The sequence below is a fragment of the Eleutherodactylus coqui genome, chromosome 5 (genome assembly GCF_035609145.1).
Source record: "Eleutherodactylus coqui strain aEleCoq1 chromosome 5, aEleCoq1.hap1, whole genome shotgun sequence".
Taxonomy (NCBI): domain Eukaryota; kingdom Metazoa; phylum Chordata; class Amphibia; order Anura; family Eleutherodactylidae; genus Eleutherodactylus; species Eleutherodactylus coqui.
In genome coordinates this window covers 139,231,276-139,251,466 of record NC_089841.1, presented here as the reverse complement: position 1 = coordinate 139,251,466, position 20,191 = coordinate 139,231,276, and positions in this window count along the sequence as shown.

The window sequence follows — 20,191 nt, the reverse complement described above, 5'->3', positions numbered from 1 at the left end:
CGCGGCAGGAAACGTACGGCGGCGTTAAAGGGCCAGTGCGGCGGTGTGGTGTCTCCGGGCACCCCAAGCACTGCCTGCCTTGGTAGGGACTTCTCAGTGGACTGTTCTATGTCTGGTGCCGTGTGGAGAGATCCAGGGGCTCCGGAACAAGGGGGGCGAGCTCTTACCTGCTTGTCACCTAGTTTATTCTTCATATCAAAAGATTTAATTTCCGGCTGTTGGTTTTGCTGCCATTCTAGTCTATGTGCAGGGAGGACCTTGTTGTCGCAGTAGGGTGGACGGTGCGACTTACTGGCCTCTACGCCCTTGAAGTAGGGGGCTCCTGTAGGGGGTGTTCAGACCTAGCGGAATTGGTGCAGGTTTTCCTGCAAAGTCTTTCAGTTTGCGGATCCACCCCGTTGATGCAAAAGATCCGCAGCGGTACTCATCTCTTCAACTGGAACTGTGACATTTGCTGTGGAGCAGCTTTAAAAAAACCATCAAGATCTGCACCAGATGGTGCTGAATCAAACCCAAATTTGCAAACAAAAAATATATTGCAGATTTTATTGTGGATCTGCACCAAAAACCGCGTCACAAAGTCCCTGGATGCGTAAATTTGGTGGAATTTATCGCAGAATTTTCCGCACTCCACAGTATTTGCACCCCGCTTGAGAGTAACCTAAGAGTGCGTTCACATGGCTGAAGCACAGGGGTCATTTCCGCCTAAGGGCTAATGCCCACGGCCAGAAATTTGCTGTGTTTCACCGCAACTGTTAGGTTTTATTGAACCTAACAACTCAATGTTCACGCTGCGGAATTCCGCAGCGTGAAATAACCCACGACATGTCCTATTTGCCGCAGGAATACACGTGGACGGCTTCCATTGTAGTCAATCGAAGCTGGCGTGAATACGCGCCCCCAAGGCCGCGCCATATGACACTGCTGGCGCGTCATGCAGGAGCTGCACAGCGGATCCGAAGGTAAGTATGGGGTCTTTCAGGGGCGCAGTGACGGATTCCACTGCGGTATTCCGCTTGCGGAGCCCGTTACGACCGTGGTCATGAGCCCTTAAAAAGGTGTCAAAATCCATGGCTTTCTGTTGTTTTTTTTGGCACAGATCCAAATACAGAATTTTTCCTGTCACTGAGCAAAATCCACAGGTGGAATTCCAGCACAGAAAATTATGTTTCCACATGACTACTTGACGCAGAAAGTCATTGAAACGCAATTTTCCACGTTGGAATTACTATTGACAAGTCTAAATCTGTGTGAGCATCTGTTCCAAAAACGGGGTCAGAAGGACACGGATTTTTGACATTGTTTCAATTAGCCATTGAAATCAATGGGAGCACGCAGTACATTCGCGCGCAAAAACTGTAGTAAAATCTGCACACATGGGCAGCACTAATGTTTGAATACACTTATGCCCATGTGAAGCCGGCGTAAGAGAAACCTCAACCAGTTGCTGCCCCCCTGCTCACTCCCGTGACGCTGGGCCCAGCCTTAGGGCTCATTCACATGGGCATATGCCGTCTGTGTAATACAAAAGGCGACTGCGTTCAGGATGCCCTCGACAGACCACCAGTAGGGAGGATCTCCTGGTAAGCACCAGCAGCTCCAACTGTTTTGTTGTCTGCCATTCAGACACAGGTGACACTATCATTACTCCGGCGCCATAAAAACGCGTGAACGGGTGCACAAATCTAACGTTTGTGTGCTCGTTCAGACGTCACAGGCCCGGCGCATATACGCCGAGGCCGCAATACCATTGGCCGTGGGGAGACAGCTTAGCTCTGCCGATTCTCCTCCCTTCCAACTGTTTGCAATTGAAAAGGGCAGGACAGGGGTAGAGCTAAGCTCCGCCCATTGTCCGCAGCCAACAATGGGAGGGATGGAACTTAGCTCTACCCCACCCCCTCCCATTGCAAACAGCCCTGTAGGGAAGGAGAGAAGGGGGAGGGAGTTTAGCAGTCACGCTGCTAAACTCCCTCCCACCTCCCTTCTCCGGCCGCTCTCATTGGCTCCCATAGCAGTCTATGCAGCAGCCGATGTATTCTGGGCATTGGTAGTGAGAAAACTGAACGACTTTATAAGAATAGGCTATAGACATGTCAGCTTTTTAAAAAACTGTTTTTATTCAAGTAGTTAGCAGATGTTTAATTATTTTTATAGATGTTCTAGCTAAAAACATTCAAGGGATATTCCGGTTCCAACAAGTTATCCCCTACCTAATTGGTGGTGGTCCGACCACTGGGATGCCCTACTGATCACAAGAATGGGTGCCTCGCGGGTCCCCGAATGAAGGAAGCGCTGGTTGGGCAGTGTGGGAAGCACAGGTCGGGCAGGCACACTGCACTCCATTCGTTTCAATGACAGCTCTCATTGAAATGAATAGAGCGCACTGTACTTGCCCAACCTGTGTTTCCGTGCACTGCCCACCCTGCGCATCCTTTATTCGGGGACCGAGCAGGCCCCCGTTCTTCTTAATCAGAGGGGGTCCCAGCAGTCGGACCCCCATCGATCAGCTAGTTATCCGGTATCCCATGGACAGGCGCTAACCTGTTGGAACCGGAATACCCCTTTTAAAATATTACCAAATTTAAAATAGAAATATTCCATAACTCCACCTCCCTCCCTATCCCACAAACCCCCCCCCCTCCTCCCCCCCCCTATCCCATGAACGCCCATCTCCTTCCCCCATATCCCACTTCAGAACTTAGAACTTCACTTCTAATTATTGCTGCTGAATTCCTGTAACATTGTTGTTTCGGGAATTGCCTGTCCAGCAACTGCACTACCACAGCCAGACTTGGCGCAGGCTACTCTAGATAGCAGGATCTAGGGACCGCAGGTTTTCACCCTTTAACCCCTGTACAGGGATCTGGACTTCGCTGCTACGAATCCTTAGGTTGCAGCTCCAGAGTAGTCGCTGACTGGTGGAGTAAACAGGCAACAAACAAAACAACAAGGCCTGGAGTCAGTACTGGGTAATCAGTAAAGATAAACATCAGGCCAAATCAGAATCAACAAACAGAATTGGGATCAGTACCAGGTCAAACTAGGGGTACTACAAGTCAGAGATTGGGAGACGGAGTGGTCAATCAATCGAAATTCAAAAAATTTGTTGGTGCACTATAATTTTTGGAGACATTATTACCATTAGGGCCACTATTTGGGGCACTATTGCTATTGGGGCTATTAAGGGGGTTTTCCCGGGAGCATAATACTGATGAGCTATCATCAGGATAGGTCATCAATAGTTGATCGGCTGGGGACCGTCGCTTGGGACCCCGGCTGATCAGCAGAGCGTCAGAGTGGAAGCAGCGGAGGTCTCCATGCCCACCACTGTGTAATGACCGGCGCTTGTAACTGCAGGCACAGCTCGTATTGAAATCAATGCAAGCTATGCCTGCGGTTACAAGCGTTGACAGCTGGCTCCCGCTCAACTGATTGGTCAGGGTCCTGAGTGACGGACCCCAGGCAATCAACTTTTTTGGAATAATAGGTCCTAAATAGTATTCTCCCTGGAAAACCCCATTAAGCGGTTGCTATTCTGGCCATTAAGGAGGTACACTATTGCTATTAGGGTCTATAAGTAGATGCACCTTTTGTTACTGGGGCCATTAAGGAGGTACACTATTGCTATTGAGGCCATTAAGGAGGCGCACTATTGCTACTGGGGACATTAAGGAGGCACAGTACTGCTAGGGGGGACACTAAGGAGGTGCACTATTGCTATTGGGGCGATTTAGGAGGTGCACTATTGCTACTAGGGACATTAATGAGCTGCACTATTGCTACTGGGGCCATTAAGGAGGTGGACTATTGCTATAGGGACCATTTAGGAGGCACACTATTGCTATTGGGGCCATTAAGGAGGTGCACTATTGCTATTGGGGCTATTAAGGAGGTGTACTATTGCTATAAGGGCCATTAAAGAGGTGCACTATTGCTACTGGGGACATTAAGGAGGGGCACTATTGCTACTGGGGACATTAAGGAGGCACACTATTACTAACAGGGACATTAAGGAGGCACACTATTACAATCAGGGACATTAAGGAGGCACACTATTACAATCAGGGACATTAAGGAGGGGCACTGTTGCTATTTGGGTGATTAAGGAGGTGTACTATTGCTACTGGAGCCATTAAGGAGGTGCACTATTGCTATTGGGGCCATTAAGTAGTTGCACCTTTTGTTACTTCGGCCATTAAGGAGGTGGACTATTGCTACTCGGGACATTAAGGAGGCACACTATTACTATCAGGGACATTAAGGAGGCACACTATTACAATCAGGGACATTAAGGAGGGCCACTGTTGCTATTTGGGTCATTAAGGAGGTGCACTATTGCTACTGGAGCCATTAAGAAGGTGCACTATTGCTATTGGGGTCATTAAGTAGTTGCACCTTTTGTTACTGCGGCCATTAAGGAGGTGGACTATTGCTACTCGGGACATTAAGGAGGCTCAGTATTGCTACTGCGGACATTAAGAAAGTGCACGATTGCTACTGGGGACAATAAGGAGGTGCACTATTGCTACTGGGGCCATTAAGGAGGTGCATTATTGCTATTGGGGACATTGAGGAGGTGCACTATTGCTATTCTGGCCATTAGAGAGGTACACTATTGCAATTAGGGTCTATAAGTAGTTGTACCTTTTGTTACTGGGGCCATTAAGGAGGTGCACTATTGCTATTGCAGCCATTAGGGAGGCGCACTATTGCTAATGGGGACATTAAGGAGGCACAATATTGCTAGTGGGGACACTAAGAAGGCGCACTATTGCTACTGGGGCCATTTAGGAGGTGCACTATTGCTACTGGGGACACTAATGAGCTGCACGATTGCTACTGGGGCCATTAAGGAGGTGGACTATTGCTATAGGGACCATTTAAGATGCACACTATTGCTATTGGGGCCATTAAGGAGGTGCACTATTGCTATTGGGGCTATTAAGGAGGTGTACTATTGCTATAAGGGCCATTAAAGAGGTGCACTATTGCTACTGGGGACAATAAGGAGGTACACTATTCCTACTGGGAACATTAAGGAGGTGCACTATTGCTACTGGGGATATTAAGGAGGTGCACTATTCCTACTGGGGACATTAAGGAGGTACAGTATTGCTACTGGGGACATTAAGGGGGTACACTATTGCTACTGGGGACATTAAGGAGGTGCACTATTGCTACTGGGGATATTAAGGAGGTGCACTATTCCTACTGGGGACATTAAGGAGGTACACTATTGCTACTGGGGACATTAAGGAGGTGCACTATTCCTACTGGGAACATTAAGGAGGTGCACTATTGCTACTGGGGATATTAAGGAGGTGCACTATTCCTACTGGGAACATTAAGGAGGTGCACTATTGCTACTGGGGATATTAAGGAGGTGCACTATTCCTACTGGGGCCATTAAGGAGGTGCACTATTCCTACTGGGGACATTAAGGAGGCGCACTATTGCTACTGGGGACATTAAGGAGGTGCACTATTGCTACTGGGGACATTAAGGAGGTGCACTATTGCTACTGGGAACATTAAGGAGGTAGACTATTGCTACTGGGGACATTAAGGAGGTGCACTATTGCTACTGGGGACATTAAGGAGGTGCACTATTGCTACTGGGGACATTAAGGAGGTGCACTATTCCTACTGGGGACATTAAGGAGGTGCACTATTGCTACTGGGGACATTAAGGAGGTGCACTATTCCTACTGGGAACATTAAGGAGGTGCACTATTGCTACTGGGAACATTAAGGAGGTGCACTATTGCTACTGGGGATATTAAGGAGGTGCACTATTCCTACTGGGGCCATTAAGGAGGTGCACTATTCCTACTGGGGACATTAAGGAGGTGCACTATTGCTACTGGGGACAGTAAGGAGATGCACTATTGCTACTGGGGACATTAAGGAGGTGCACTATTCCTACTGGGGACATTAAGGAGATGCACTATAGCTACTCCAGACATTTTGGCCTTAGATACTAGCAGGCAGACATGGTAATGAGCAGCAGGAAGTATCGGCAGGATTACGTCTTCATCTTCACATCGAGCTCCATTTGTCGTCTGATACGTTGCTGCTTCCAGATGTTGAATGTTTCTGTAGTAAATGGAAGACCCCTAAGAGGAAATGTAAAAAATGTTATGAGAAAATACCGCTATAAAAGTATGCTGGTAGAGAATTCAGGATGCTGGATTATCCATGAAGTACGACCCACGAGCGGCCTGTATGCAGGTGACCCTTTATAGTCAGTGTAGCCCATAGATTGTAAGCTCTTCTGGGCAGGGTTCTCTTTGTACTACTGTATTGTCCCGCGGTTCGGCCTTCTGTACAGCGCTGTGTAGTCTGTTGGTGCTTTATAATTACAGAATAATAATAATTAGAGATGAGCGAGCGTACTCGGCCACGCCCCTTTTTCGCCCGAGCGCCGCGATTTTCGAGTACTTCCTTACTCGGGCGAAAAGATTCGGGGGGAGCCGTGGGTGAGTGGGGGGTTGCAGCGGGGAGTGGGGGGGGGGGGTGAGGGAGAGAGAGAGGGCTCCCCCCTGTTCCCCGCTGCTACCCCCCGCTCCGCCACGCCTACCCCCGCCCCCCCAGCACCCCCCGAATCTTTTCACCCGAGTACGGAAGTACTCGAAAATCGCGGTGCTCGATCGAGTAATTACTCGAAACGAGTAGGTTCGCTCATCTCTAATAATAATGTATCGCCCCCTCATATTTCTCTTCTGTTCCCACTGGTTTATGGGAATTGTACTAACTATGGGACGATTTATAAAGCGGATCTCTCCGTCCTCGCAGGTTGTTGTTCCTCTTTATGATCTATCATTTCACAAGTTACCTAGTTATCTGCTCTCTGTCTACATTTAGGCTCAGTAGCTGCGTGCCCGTTTACCAAATTGGCTGCCTGTACCATGGCAACAGCGGTTACAATGCCCATACTGGCTCTGACTGTCGCTTTGGGGATATGGCTGACAGTAACTTCTGTAGCCTAATTTATCAAAACTGTTCTCTTTGCTCGTAGTAACCAATCATAGCTCAGCTCTATTTTCCTATACTGCTGAAATAAAATGAAAGCTGCATTGTAATAGGTTGCTAGGGGCAACAAAGAGTCCCGTGTACCCTTTGGAATGGCTGTAGCAGGGGGGTTCCATGGTTGTACAGAGTGCCCCCAGGAACTGGATACCAGGAGGGGCACCAACAGACCCTGGTCAGGGTATTTACACCTGAGATGGGGCAGGGAATGAAATCTTTGATGGGTGACAGCCCCCCTTACGATACCTTGTTGGGAATTCCTTCTCCATCTTCATATTTTACGGCAACAGATGACTGGCGGGCGATCTGTTTTCCTCGGGTGGTAGATGGAAATGATGCATCATGGAATCTTAACGGCTGGTATAAAACGCATTGGGCGGAGCTTATCCATCATGACAATGGAAGATTTATGACACGTTTTAAAAGAACACTTGTCTTTGTTGCCCATAGCAACCAATCACAATGCAGCTTTCATTGCATATTCTGCTATTGAAAAATGAAAGCTGCTTGTTCTTTCAGATACCGTGTTTCCCCGAAAATAAGACAGTGTCATATTAATTTTTGCTCAAAAATATTTAATTTTTTTACATGTATAACTGCCTTGACACTATTTAAATTGACTTTTTTAATTAACTGCAAGCAGGGCTTAATTTTGGAGTAGGGCTTATATTTCAAGCATCCTCAAAAATCCCAAAAAAATCATATTGCATCCTCAAAAATCCTGGAAAATCATGCTAGGTCTTATTTCCAGGGTAGGTGTTTTTTTCAGGGAAACAGGGTAGTTTTCATAAATCTCCCCCAATAATCAATATTATTGTCACAGATGTACTAATCTGGTCTAATAGTGTAAATTCTGACCAGCCAGTCTAAAACCTTGCCAAGGATATCACCATGTCCAATGTCTGAGGATGATAAGTTAGATGCATCCTCAGACACCTTTATCTAACTCTACACCCCCTATTGATTGAGTTTGAGCCAAAATTTTGGCGAACATCGTCACATTTAAATCATAACAACTTCCTCCCTAAGGGCGCCTACCCATTAGCGATGTTTTTTCTTGCGATGCAAGAGCCTCGCAGTGCAGATAAAGCTCTGAAATACTGCTCAATGTTTTCAATGGGGCCGGCGGCAGCAGCGCCAGCCCCAACGAAAACATAGGGAGTACATTGCGGACTTCTGCCATGGCTATGGCAGAGGATTCCTTCATCCCCACGCTGTGGCAGAAGTCCGTGATGCTATACCATTGCTTTCAATGGGGTTGGCACTGCTGCGGTCCCATTGAAAGCAGTGGGATGCTGGCAACCTTTACAGCTAGGGATGATTTTCAGGGAAGGGCTAAAGCTTCAAGCCCTTGAAAATCATCCCTAGCTGTAAACAAAAAATTGTACTCACCTAGAAGAGTAAAAATTGCAAATTAGTATGAAACCATTGAAAATCATTGGTTTCATAATCATCCTCTCGCCGGGGAGAAGAGCCGGATGGCTCTTCTAGGTAAGTATTTTTTTTTTTTTTACAGCTAGGAATGATTTTCAGGGAAGGGCTTGAAGCATTAGCCCTTCCCTGAAAATCATCCCTAGCTGTAAAAAAAAAATTATACTCACTCAGAAGAGCCATCCGGCTCTTCTCCCCGACACGGCAGTCTTCTTCTGTGTTCTGGAGGCGGGAGATTAAAAAATCCCCGCCCCCAGAAATCCCCGCCCCCAGAAAGCGCTGGCCTCATTGGCTGAGCGCTCAGCCATTCAATGACAGCTGAGCGCTGCCAGTGATTGGTCACAGCGCTCAGCCAATCACAGGCAGCGCTCAGCCATTCATTGAATTCATGAATGGCTGAGTGCTGCCTGTGATTGGCTGAGCGCTCAGCCAATGAGACCAGCACTTTCTGAGGCCGGGGATTTTTCAATCCCTGGCCTCCAGAACACAGAAGACTGCTGTGCCGAAAAGAAGAGCCGAACGGCTCTTCTAGGTGAGTATAATTTTTTTTTTTTTTTTTTACAGCTAGGGATGATTTTCAGGGAAGGGTTTATATTTCAAGCCCTCCTCTGAAAATCGTCACTGCAGGGGTTGCCTGCAACCCACTGCTTTCATTGGGGCCACAGCAGTGCCGACCCCATTGAAAGAAATGGGATAGCATCATGGTCCCCGCGGGGATGAAGGAATCCTCTGCCATAGCTGTCACAGCTGTGGCAAAAGTCTGCAAAGTACTCCCTATGTTTTCAATGGGGCTGGCGCTGCTGCCGCTGGCCCCATTGAAAGCACTGAGTGATATCACAAATGTTTTCTCTGCGCTGCGAGGCTTGAGAGTAAAAATTGCAAATTAGTATGAAACCATTGAAGATCATTGGTTTCATAATCATCCTCTCGCACTGCAAGAAAAAATATCGCTAGTGGGTAGGCACCCTAAAGAACATCCTAGAAGTTACTGGATACTAATAGTCCGTATTCTGATATACCTAATGTGGCACTGGCTACAGAGCTGACTCACAATCAGGATAAACAATTTTTGACTTGTTCTTATTTGGAAATCCAGTAACATTGGTCGTGCAGGAATAGTCTGAGTGATGATCTTTCGGTTCACGCCAAGTCATAAGCACAACAAATGGCATTGCCTTCCTCTTGCCATTGAGCCACTGTGTGAGGCCAAAGCAGCACACGATGCAGCAGATGTGAGGTGCCCATCTTTTGTCTTGATCTCCAACTTTACACCCAAAGTAATACTTGTAAGCAATCTATACTTTGTCAGGTTTTTGCGCTGAACTCATGTGGTGTAACTACCACAAATGTAGCAGAAATTGTCTGGATGGTTAACAGCTCCGCCTGCTCATCTGTAGGCTAAAACAGTCATACTAGCTATATGAGAAAACAATATTGTCAACTAGAAGCTTGCTCTTGGCCCATCTTGCGTTATATAGGCCTGGCAACTGCTGACATCAGCGTACTGACACGCTCACATGTGCCCGGATGGTGCAGGAACCCGCTGCTGCCAGGAGGTGTTAAACACGAGGTGCTGGAAGGCATGATGGAGGTAATGGGGCAGCAATTATAATGTTGTCATGCATCAGTACGTGGGCCAATCTACCAAACAGCCGCCAAGCTGTAGTTGGCCTGGAACCTAAGATGACTTCAAATTCGATTTCATGTAAATAGCATGTTTTCATCCCAGTAGCAAAATCTTTATCAGTGTTATCACTGGGACAACTGTCGGGGGCTTCTGCAACCAACAATTGTCCCATGCAAAAGTACCCTAATTACCGTATATTCCGGCGTAAAAGACGACCTTTTAACCCCAAAAATCTGCTCTGCAGTCGGGGGTTGTCTTATACGCCAGGTATCCAAAAAAAAAAGATGTAAAAGAAAAAAAAAGCAGTACTCCCCTCCCCCGGCGTTCTGTGGCGCTGCTGCAGGCTGTCGCTCCCTCCTCGTCTCCGACAGAGCATTTCTTTCTGGATGCGGGGCTTGTACTCCCCGCCTCCAGAAAGCTAATGCTGTGATTTTCTAACTCACGTGGCGTCAGCCAATCACAGCATTAGCTTTCTGGAGGCGGGGATTTTAAGCCCCGTATCCAGAAAGCAATGCTCTGTCGGGATCAAGGAGGGAGCGACAGCCTGCAGCAGCGCCGCAGAACGCCGGGGGAGGTGAGTACTGCTTTTTTTTTTACACCATATTCCCAGCATATAAGGCGACAGTTCGGGGGGGTCGTCTTATACGCCAAGTCGCCTTATACGCCGGAATATACGGTAGGAATTCTAAACTGCAATGTTTCCCTTCTTTAGGGCTCTTTCACACCAGCGTATACATTTTTACATTCGCACGTCCGCGCCATAAATTCGCATGAGTGTACAATTTTCCGTGATCAAGTCCCTTGCTTAATTAGTGTTTTCTCATCCATTCACACAATCGGGTGCAACGTTTTTAGAGAAAAAATATGTTGCACCCTAGAAAGCCTTCGCTCAGCATAAACCCTCGTGATGCCTTCCAATGTCTACAGAGGCACCTGTAAGCTTTTCACAGCGTTGGATGCTGTTAAAATGCCTCCCCTTCGCTTTTTTTCCAGCTCCCATAGAAGTCTATGGGAGCCACTGCCGTATATCGGTCAAAAGATAGAGCCAGAACTATCTTTTTAGCCGCTGTATAATCACCGGCGCATATTTCGGTCGCGTATGTTCCATTTTTTACGGTGCAATGTTTTTATGTGCCCTATATTCGCCCGTGTGAACAAATGCATTGTAAATCAATGCCTCAGATGGTCATGTATATCGGTCGGGCGATATAAACGCTTGTGTGAATAAAGCCTAAGGCTGTATTTACACTTCATTTGTGAGAAGGATATACCTTCCTAAACATTTCCATAGGATCTGTTCCCATTTTTTAATTCTCCCCACACATTCTGAATGCGGCCTTAAGACGCCCATTCAGATTAGATAAACGTTCATCAAACCCAAGGATTTCTAATGTGTATCTGCTGAGTGCCGATGCTTGGGGCCAGAAGGATAGGCATGTTGGATTCTAATATGCCCGATCCCTTCTGCCCACAGAAGATCTACCGCTGGTAGAGGGGCCTGGCCGTGGTTTATTCATCTCTCCTCATTGAGCACAGCAGCATGCCCGGCCGAGCCAAGCGTGTATGTTTAGGGGCAGGTTGAGAGGGATGGCTGTTGACTTGTTTGGCTGACGGCTATCTAAAATGTATGCGCACTTAGAGTTTGAGAAGTTCTTGCCATGGATTCGATGTGCTCCATGTGTCTGCTGTTTGTTTTACAAGCATGTTGGCTAATTGCAGTGAACTGGATAAGACTGAATATTGATAGATAAGAGCGGGCAAAGGTAAGTTCAAGGTTCACTGGCAAATAAACATCTTTCAAGCTTATTATTTGTCTCAGAATGCCACTTTAATAGAAGTCCATTCACTTCTAATACTGCAGTTCTTACTGTCATATAAATGCTTTCTGTGCAGGCAGCAGTGAGCTAATGTGTATAAGACTCTTTCACATAACCGTTTTTATGTTTTCTCGTCCACGCCATATATTTGCATGAATGGATGATTTTCCGCGTTCACGGACAGAGTTAATTAGTGTTTTTTCGTCCATTCACACGACCATGTGCGACATTTTTAGTGAAAAAATATGTTGCACCTGGAAAAACCCTTGCTCTGCCAAAATCCTCAGGATGCCTTCCAATGCCTATATAGAGGCACCTATAAGCTTTTTGCAGCGTTGGACACTGCTAAAATGCTTCCCCCTCTTTTTTTCCCAACTCCCATAGGAGTCCATGAGAGCTGCTGCCGTATTCTAGAACTATCTTTTTGGCCACCGTATATGCGTCGGTGCATGCGTTCCATTTTCCACGCTTCAATGTTTTCATGCGATGTATATTCGCTCGTGTGAATGGATTAATTGGAAACCAATGGCATAGATGGTCGCGTATATCAGCTCGCCGTTTATCGTGTGAAAGAGCCCTAAGGGTAATGTGGCCGTGTGTTTGTGCCGGTTCCTGACAACAGGAATACGGTATACAATTTCTACAGCTACATTTATCTACATAGCAGTTTTATTTCACTACTATCTGATGTGATCATTGTGTGAATTATGATGTGATGTTGTGGGCATTGTGCTATGGGATCATCCACAGGGGTTAATATGTTCCCAAATCCCTCGATCCTGCACTTGTTGCATGATCGAGCCTAAGTCACACACAGACATGGTCTTGCATACCTCAAAATCCTCACTGCCACCACTAACCGTTTTACTGTTTGCCCGACAGCTCGTCCCGTGTAAATGGACATAGGGCTTATCATATTAGGGTGTATTTACAGGGGAGATGTGAGTTGCACCAGAGATTGTCGTGCGCAACTCGTATCGCACATGGACACTCCATCCGTGTGTTGCCCAATGTGCAGGACACGATGTGTTACATGACCTATTCTCATGTGAGACTCACACATTAGGGCATGCAGCAATTCTTCTAACTTGGACCATAGGGCTAAAAGTAGGTGACAGGGTCTCTTGAAAAAATTTTGCAGGTGTCACCCTCTCCAAGATTACAATTCTAAAATATATCTAAAAAAATGCAACATTGCAAATTCATTGCGGAAACGCTGTTATACCTGCTGCCAGCATATCGGGAACAGCCATCTAGTCCTCCATACCTTCTAATTATAACTACAATGGGAATTTCACACAGGCGATTTTTGGACCGAAATAGAACACATTAATTTGAATGGGGATATTCACATAATCAGGGACAACAGTCAAAAAAAATACAGCACATTCTAATTTTTGTGCCATTTCTTCTGAAGATCCCATTCTTTTGTTTCAGTAATCTGTATTTAAATGCATAATTTTCAGAGCAACATACAGCATGTTAAGTAGCAGATTAGCAATTATGAGTTAAATGCCAATGATAGCATTCCACATATCGTACATTATCTGGATTATGTAATATGGAAAAGCATGAACAACTTTTCCTATGAACTAATAATAAAGATACATGGGTAGTTACCAGGTAAAAGAGATATATTAGTCATAGCTCCTAATATTTAGTGACTAAAAATATTGCAAGAACCTACAGAGCGAAAGCTTGCAATCTTCCTGTTCTACAATGGCTAAAAGATGTCCGAGCTTACTAGATATAGTGACATTTCAAGAGTGTAAAGCTTTTACCCGAGAGCATTTTTTCATACACATCTGTCTGGTTGATCAACGTGATAGTTTTTGTAAAAATGGTGATGCCAATACTTTTCCAATGTCTCAGTATAACTACATTTGATAACACAAACAATTTGGAATTTCGGTAGGGTTACATGTGGGCCAATGTTTATTAATGCTAAAGATGAGATTTCCGGACTGTACAACCAACCAGATATGACAATAATCTAAACACAGAGTCCCAGTACTGCTGGAGAAAAGGGCCGCTTCACAATATATAGTAGCATTTCCCTGTTGCCACAATTCCTCCTGCAAGCAGCCGAGCAATTGGGGTGCATCTGAGCTAAGCAGACCAATGTATATTACCATCTTAATCCAAATGCCCACGGACGGATTATCGCTGCGGAATTCGCGGTCAGACACCTGCCGGGAATGCCGCAGCAATGCCCGTCTATAGACATGCTGCGCTAAATGATTCTCCCCTGCCCACGAGTGGAAATCAACAGACACTCGCTGCGGATCTGGAAAGGTGAGTATAGGGTCTCTGGGGGGCGCCGGATCTAATTCTGCTGCAATATTTCGCAGTCGGAATCTGACCCGACCGTGGGCATGAGGCCATAGTGTGATTTTGCTTCCACTCTTTATCACTAAATTTTTGAGCCAACTCTCGTTCCTGCTCTCTTCGTTCAAAAATATTTTATTATGACATAGGTGACAAAACATAATTAACAACAATAATATATAGCTGTATAACTTTGACAGGTTACGCTCTATAAAAGGGAATTTAACAGCATATCTCTTCTGCCAGTGGATCTCGAAAAGCATCTAAAGAGTACACCCATGTCACAGATTTTCAGATAAATCAAACAATATAATAGAACGCAAAGTAAAATAGATAAACACAGGTAGGAAAGGGAAATCTAGGAGAGGGAAAGGTGGGAAGGGACATCTGGGCCTCAAAGGAGGTTGGAAAAGATAAATCAACCTTGCTGAGTAGAAATGTTGGTAACCAAGGCTATCTTTGACATTCTCTCATGTGAGGCCGAGGGAACCAGGGTCAAGCCCAAAGATAGCTTTTACTGTGCCATGTCCGAACCTAAAGACAACCATTCTTCCATTCTGGAGATGACCTAAATTCCAGCCATGGCTGCCATACAGCATAAAATACATTAAGATCTTGGTTCCTTCTCAGCTCTCATCTCTTCATAACGCATCAGTGTGTTGGTTGCCTCCACCCACTGAACTCTGGTTGGGGAAATGTTGGTTCTCCACAATCTTGGGATGATCTGCCTAATGGCCTGGACAAAGAATCGTAACAAACCCCTGTTTACCTTTGCTATGGACCCTGGAAACATAGACAACAAAGCCATCTCGCAGGTGAGAACAATGGAAGCGCCACATATTCTGTTATACAGGGCCAAGACATCCAACCACAAAGCTGCCACTGGGAGACAATCCCAACATATGTGACTCATAATACCCCTACTCCTCAACCTCTCGAGACAGCAGCATCCTTTATAGGTACGATATTGGGTGCTTAGGAGTATCTATGGAGGTGCAAATTACCTCGAAGGGTGAAAGGTGTTTAACTAAACCGGCATCGGGTGTCAGGGAATCCAAGGCCCCCCGCAGCTGAAAATATCTCAGCCATTCTCCTGGAGAAATCCGAGTTCCCTCAAAGAATTCCACCAGAGGCCTCAGCCCACCAGGTCCGAGAACATCCCTCAAACGTGGAATGGGGTCCAAGTGCATAGACAGGAGATGCGTACTGTGGATTAGCTAGAAGCGGGGTGAGAGGTCCGGGGATAGAGACCAATAAACTCTGTGCGGCAAAGCATATCCAAGCGGACCTTAGTTGCGAGAGTAAAGGGGACAAATTAAGAGACACGTCAATGCGCCCCCCCAGAAGCCCAAAAAAACCCTGAGCTCACCTGGGATCAGTGGTATATTCTATTTCAACCCAAAGCTTGGCCGCTCGATGTTTGAGCAAGTTCCATATGCAATTTGCAATGTTAGCTTTGTAGTATAGGGAGAAATCAGGAAGACTAAGTTCTCCTGAGTCCTTCATCCGGGTGAGGATATTATATTTTAATCTAGGCCTGTGGCCCTTCCAAACAAACCTGGTTATTAGGGCGCGAATGTGGAGCAATTATATGCTAGGCAATCTAATTGGTAAAGCTTGGCATAAATAAAGAAATTTGGGGAGGGAGTCCATTTTGACAGAGTTAACTCTTCGGCACCAAGACAAGAAGAGAGGATTCCATTTGTTCAGGTCCTTTTCGAGACTGGGCAAGAAAGTTTTGAAGTTGAGTAAAAATGTTTGGGCAGGGTCACCTGGGAGTTGTATCCCTAGGTATGTAATGGAGATACTTTGCCACCGAAATGGGAATTGCTTCTCAAGGGGTGACGTCTCGGCCTGCCACAGGGAGATATTAAGAATTTCTGTTTTTTGTAGATTTATCTTAAAATTGCTTACCTCACTAAATTTATTAAACTCCTGTAGCAGAACTGGGATACCTATGTTAGGGCAGGACAAATATAAGAGTATCATTCCTGCTCTCTTAACAGATACATTTTTTGAAAATTGGCACGATCATGAAATGAATATATATGTATATATAGGCTTTGACCTTTTAATTTCTTTAGAGAATATATTTGGGTTACCCCTAAATAATAGAAGTTTATGTGTATGTACAAAATGTAGTTCCTGTACGAGGAGGTACTCATAGGTACTTGTAATAGTCCCCTGGAGTCAAAAAATATTAGGATCATAACTGTTCAAATTTGACAAGAGATTCCTTTAGCGATAAGTGTATGAGGTTAGAAAAACCCAGCGAGATCCACTTTGATATAATCAAGCATAGGATAGCATATTGGAGCAAATCCAAAGAAATATAATCCTTCGGAAGTGCTCTCTGGGGTTTTGCATAACCATGAGATTTTTTCCATAACTTTAAGGATGTTTGTGTCAACAGGGAACAGTGGGAGGGTAGAGGCAAATTCCATAATAAAATTACAAGTAGAGTCCTGGTTGAGACAGGAGAGACTACATAATGCTCTATATGGACCCAGTGTTTCTGGGTATCAGACGTCTACTGGAGGAAGTGGCGATGGCAAAATCCATAGAGGAGATTAAAAGGGGACTTGATGTCTTTCTGGAGAAGAAGGATATTACAGGATATAAATCTTAGGTTAAGTGTCAATCCGGGAATACAGGCAGGTAGGAACTATTAGGGGTTGATCCAGGGAACAGTCTGATTGCCATTAGGGAGTCGGGAAGGAATTTTTTCCCCAAAAGGGCTAATTGGCTTCTGGCCTTGGGGTTTTTTGCCTTCCTCTGGATCAACACAGTAGGATAGACAGGCTGGACTAGATGGACATTGTCTTCATTCAGCCTTACATACTATGTTACTATGTCCACCATGGAGCTAGTTGGGAGACATGAGTAGCTAGTAATAATCTAGAATGTCTGGGAAGCCTAGACCTCCCACCCATCTATCTTTAGTGAGTATTTTGTTAGCCACACAAGGTCTATATTGCGCTCCAGATAAAGTGAGACAAGATTTTATTCATATCTTTAGGTCTCCTTCAAATGGGCAACACGATATTGCCGCAAGAAAATTGCAGCGATATCGCATTGGTGGTCTGCGATATTGCTGCGTTTTCTCGCAGGGATACCATGATTTTGTGGCACTACAAAGTCACAATTGGTGCTACAAAGTAGTGCGACTTTGTAGCACCACGTGCAAGGGTTTTCGGGGGAGGACTTGAAATATAAAATATACCCCGAAAATAAGCCCTAGCTGCAGAAAAGAAACAAAAAAACCCCACATACATCACCTATAAGTGCTGTCCACACTGCTGTATCTTCTCCCCGGACCCAGGCACTGGTCTTCAGGTATGTCATCTGGTCGGGGATTGGAAAATCCCCACCTCCACGAAGCGCTGCCTCTGATTGGCTGAGGCCATGGCGCTCAGCCAATCAGAGCCAGCGCTTGATGAATCAGTCACAGCTATTTATTGGTTCATCGAGCACTGTCTCTGATTGGCTGAGCTCCACAGCCTCAGCAAATCAGAGGCAGTGCTTCCTGTAGGCAGAGAATCCCTGGCCAGAAGACATGCCGGGGACCGGGCACTTTTAGGTGGTGTTTTTTTTTTTTGCAGTTTAGTGCTTTCCTACTGTCAAAGTTGCATCGCACAGCACGGAAAACGCGTTTTCAGGCGATGCAACAGAGAGGAAGGCGCCATAGGGAAACATGGGCTACAAAGCCTCGCTAGTCATGGACATATCGTGAAACCCATAAGGTTTTTGACTCACAATGTCGCATGCTACAAAACATTGCAAATGTGAAGGAACCCATAGGAAACCATGGGCTTCACATACATGCGATTTGTAGCATTGTTGCTACGTGAGAAAATCGCATGACTTTGTCGCCCGCGTGAAGGAGGCCTTAGAGAAACGTTGTGATAGTTCAATAGGGATAGTGTGAAATTGATATAGTAATTTTGGCAATAAAATCATTCTAAAAGAAGCTATTCTTCCCATCAACGAAATCTCGACTTTAGATAATCTTTGGCATTCTTCATGCAATATTTTTACTATAGGTTTGAAATAGTATTACGTTTTTTTTCCCTGTAAAGCGGCTATTTTTATGCCCAAGTATTTTATACCCTCGTGTTGCAGGTTGAAAGAGCGCTTGTGTGGTAGATAATGCAATGCATCTTGAGGGCGCATTCAGATGACCGTATATCGGCTGCATATTCACGCCAGCCGATATACGGCGTCTCTCTCTGCAGAGGGAGGAGGCTGGAAGAGCCAGGAGCAGTGCTCTGAGCTCCCGCCCCCTCTCCACCCCCTGCACTATTTTCAATGAGGAGAGGCAGGGTGGGGCGGAGCTAATTACCGGAGCTTAGCCCTGCCCCCATTCCACCTCCTCTCATTGAAAATCGTGCAGAGGGGCAGTGAAGGGGCAGAGAGGGGGCGGGAGCTCAGAGCACTGCTCCCGGCTCTTCAATCCTCCCCCCCTGCAGAGAGAGACGCCATATATGAAAACCCAGCCGATATACGGTCGTCTGAATGCACCCTTACCTTGTAATAAGACATTTGTCCAAACTCTTTTATTACCTCCAATGCATTTTCTAGAGAAGATATGGGGTCTATTAGCATCCAAATAATATTATTTGCATATTTCTGTAAGGGCTTATGCCAATGGTTCTAGGGATAGAATAAATATCAATGGGGACAGTGGGCAACCCTGCCTGGTGCCATTTGTGATATGGATTTCATCTGATAAGGCCTCATTTGTAAACACTCGCGCCGAGGGAGCTGAGTCTAAGGGTGGTTTCACACGAAAGTCTGTACGCAATGTGCAGAGAATAGAAGCCATTGTTTTCAATGGGTTCATTCTTATTTTCGCTTTTGCATGCGTGGAAAAAAAATCCAAACTGCATCATGCTCTATTTTAGTGCGCGTTTGTGCACCAAAGGCCCCATGAAAATCTATGGGGGGTGCGCAAATGTACACCCGAGACCCACATAATTGCGCAGTTTCACTGGAAAAATAACACATCAGGGACTAATTAGGCTAAATAGCATTTTAACTCGGGCGCGGCTGTGTCCTCTGCCCATCTGTCCTGGTCAGCAAAAAGAGTACAGTAAGATACGCAGATACACGTGCGATTGCACAGTGTTCACAGCGCTAAAATAATGCAACATTGCATGCGTTTTGCATATACACTCGTGGGAAGCCACCCTAATAACATCTTCTGTAGGGCTGCAGTTTATGTCATCAAATGAGTTTTCAGCATTTAGGGCAAGGAATGCTGTGGGGATTTTCGTAGATTCGACATAATGTGAAAGATTTAAGACCCTTCTAGTATTATCCGGATTCTGTCTACCTTCATGAATCCCATTTGGTCTTCCCTGATCAAAGATGGTAGACTAGGTGCCAGCCTGGGGGATAGTAACTTTGCATACATTTTAATTTGAGTATTTAATAATGATATATGCCGAATTCTAAGGGACATCTGGGTGTTTCCCTGGTTTTAGTACCATTAACGCTTCTAGCGATCAGCAGGGGTCTTGGCAACAGGCCTCCATGGATCAGTAGTTTTGACATATCTCTATGACATGTCAATAGTTTTCTGAAAGTGCAGAAACTCTAAGTTTTTTTTCCCTCTTCATTCATGCAAAAAAACCACAGAAGTCCAAACAGGTACAAAGACTAAAGTGGTGTCCTACACATACATAAGGGAACCTGTGCAGGCTCAGACTGGCCCACAGAGGAACAGGTGAACCCCCAGTGGGCCTGACCAGGAGAGGACCCCCAACTCCCCAGCTGCAGGGCGCACCCCACAAGGTGCCTTATACAGGCTCTGGTCACACAAAACCCATGTTGACATGCAGCTTTATAGCAAGACGCGACGCATTCCGCATTGCCTGTTTATGGACACGGGGCTTTACAGGTAAAACTGCTGCACATCTAAAAACTGCATTAAAAAGCAATAAAACAAATGTTCAGTT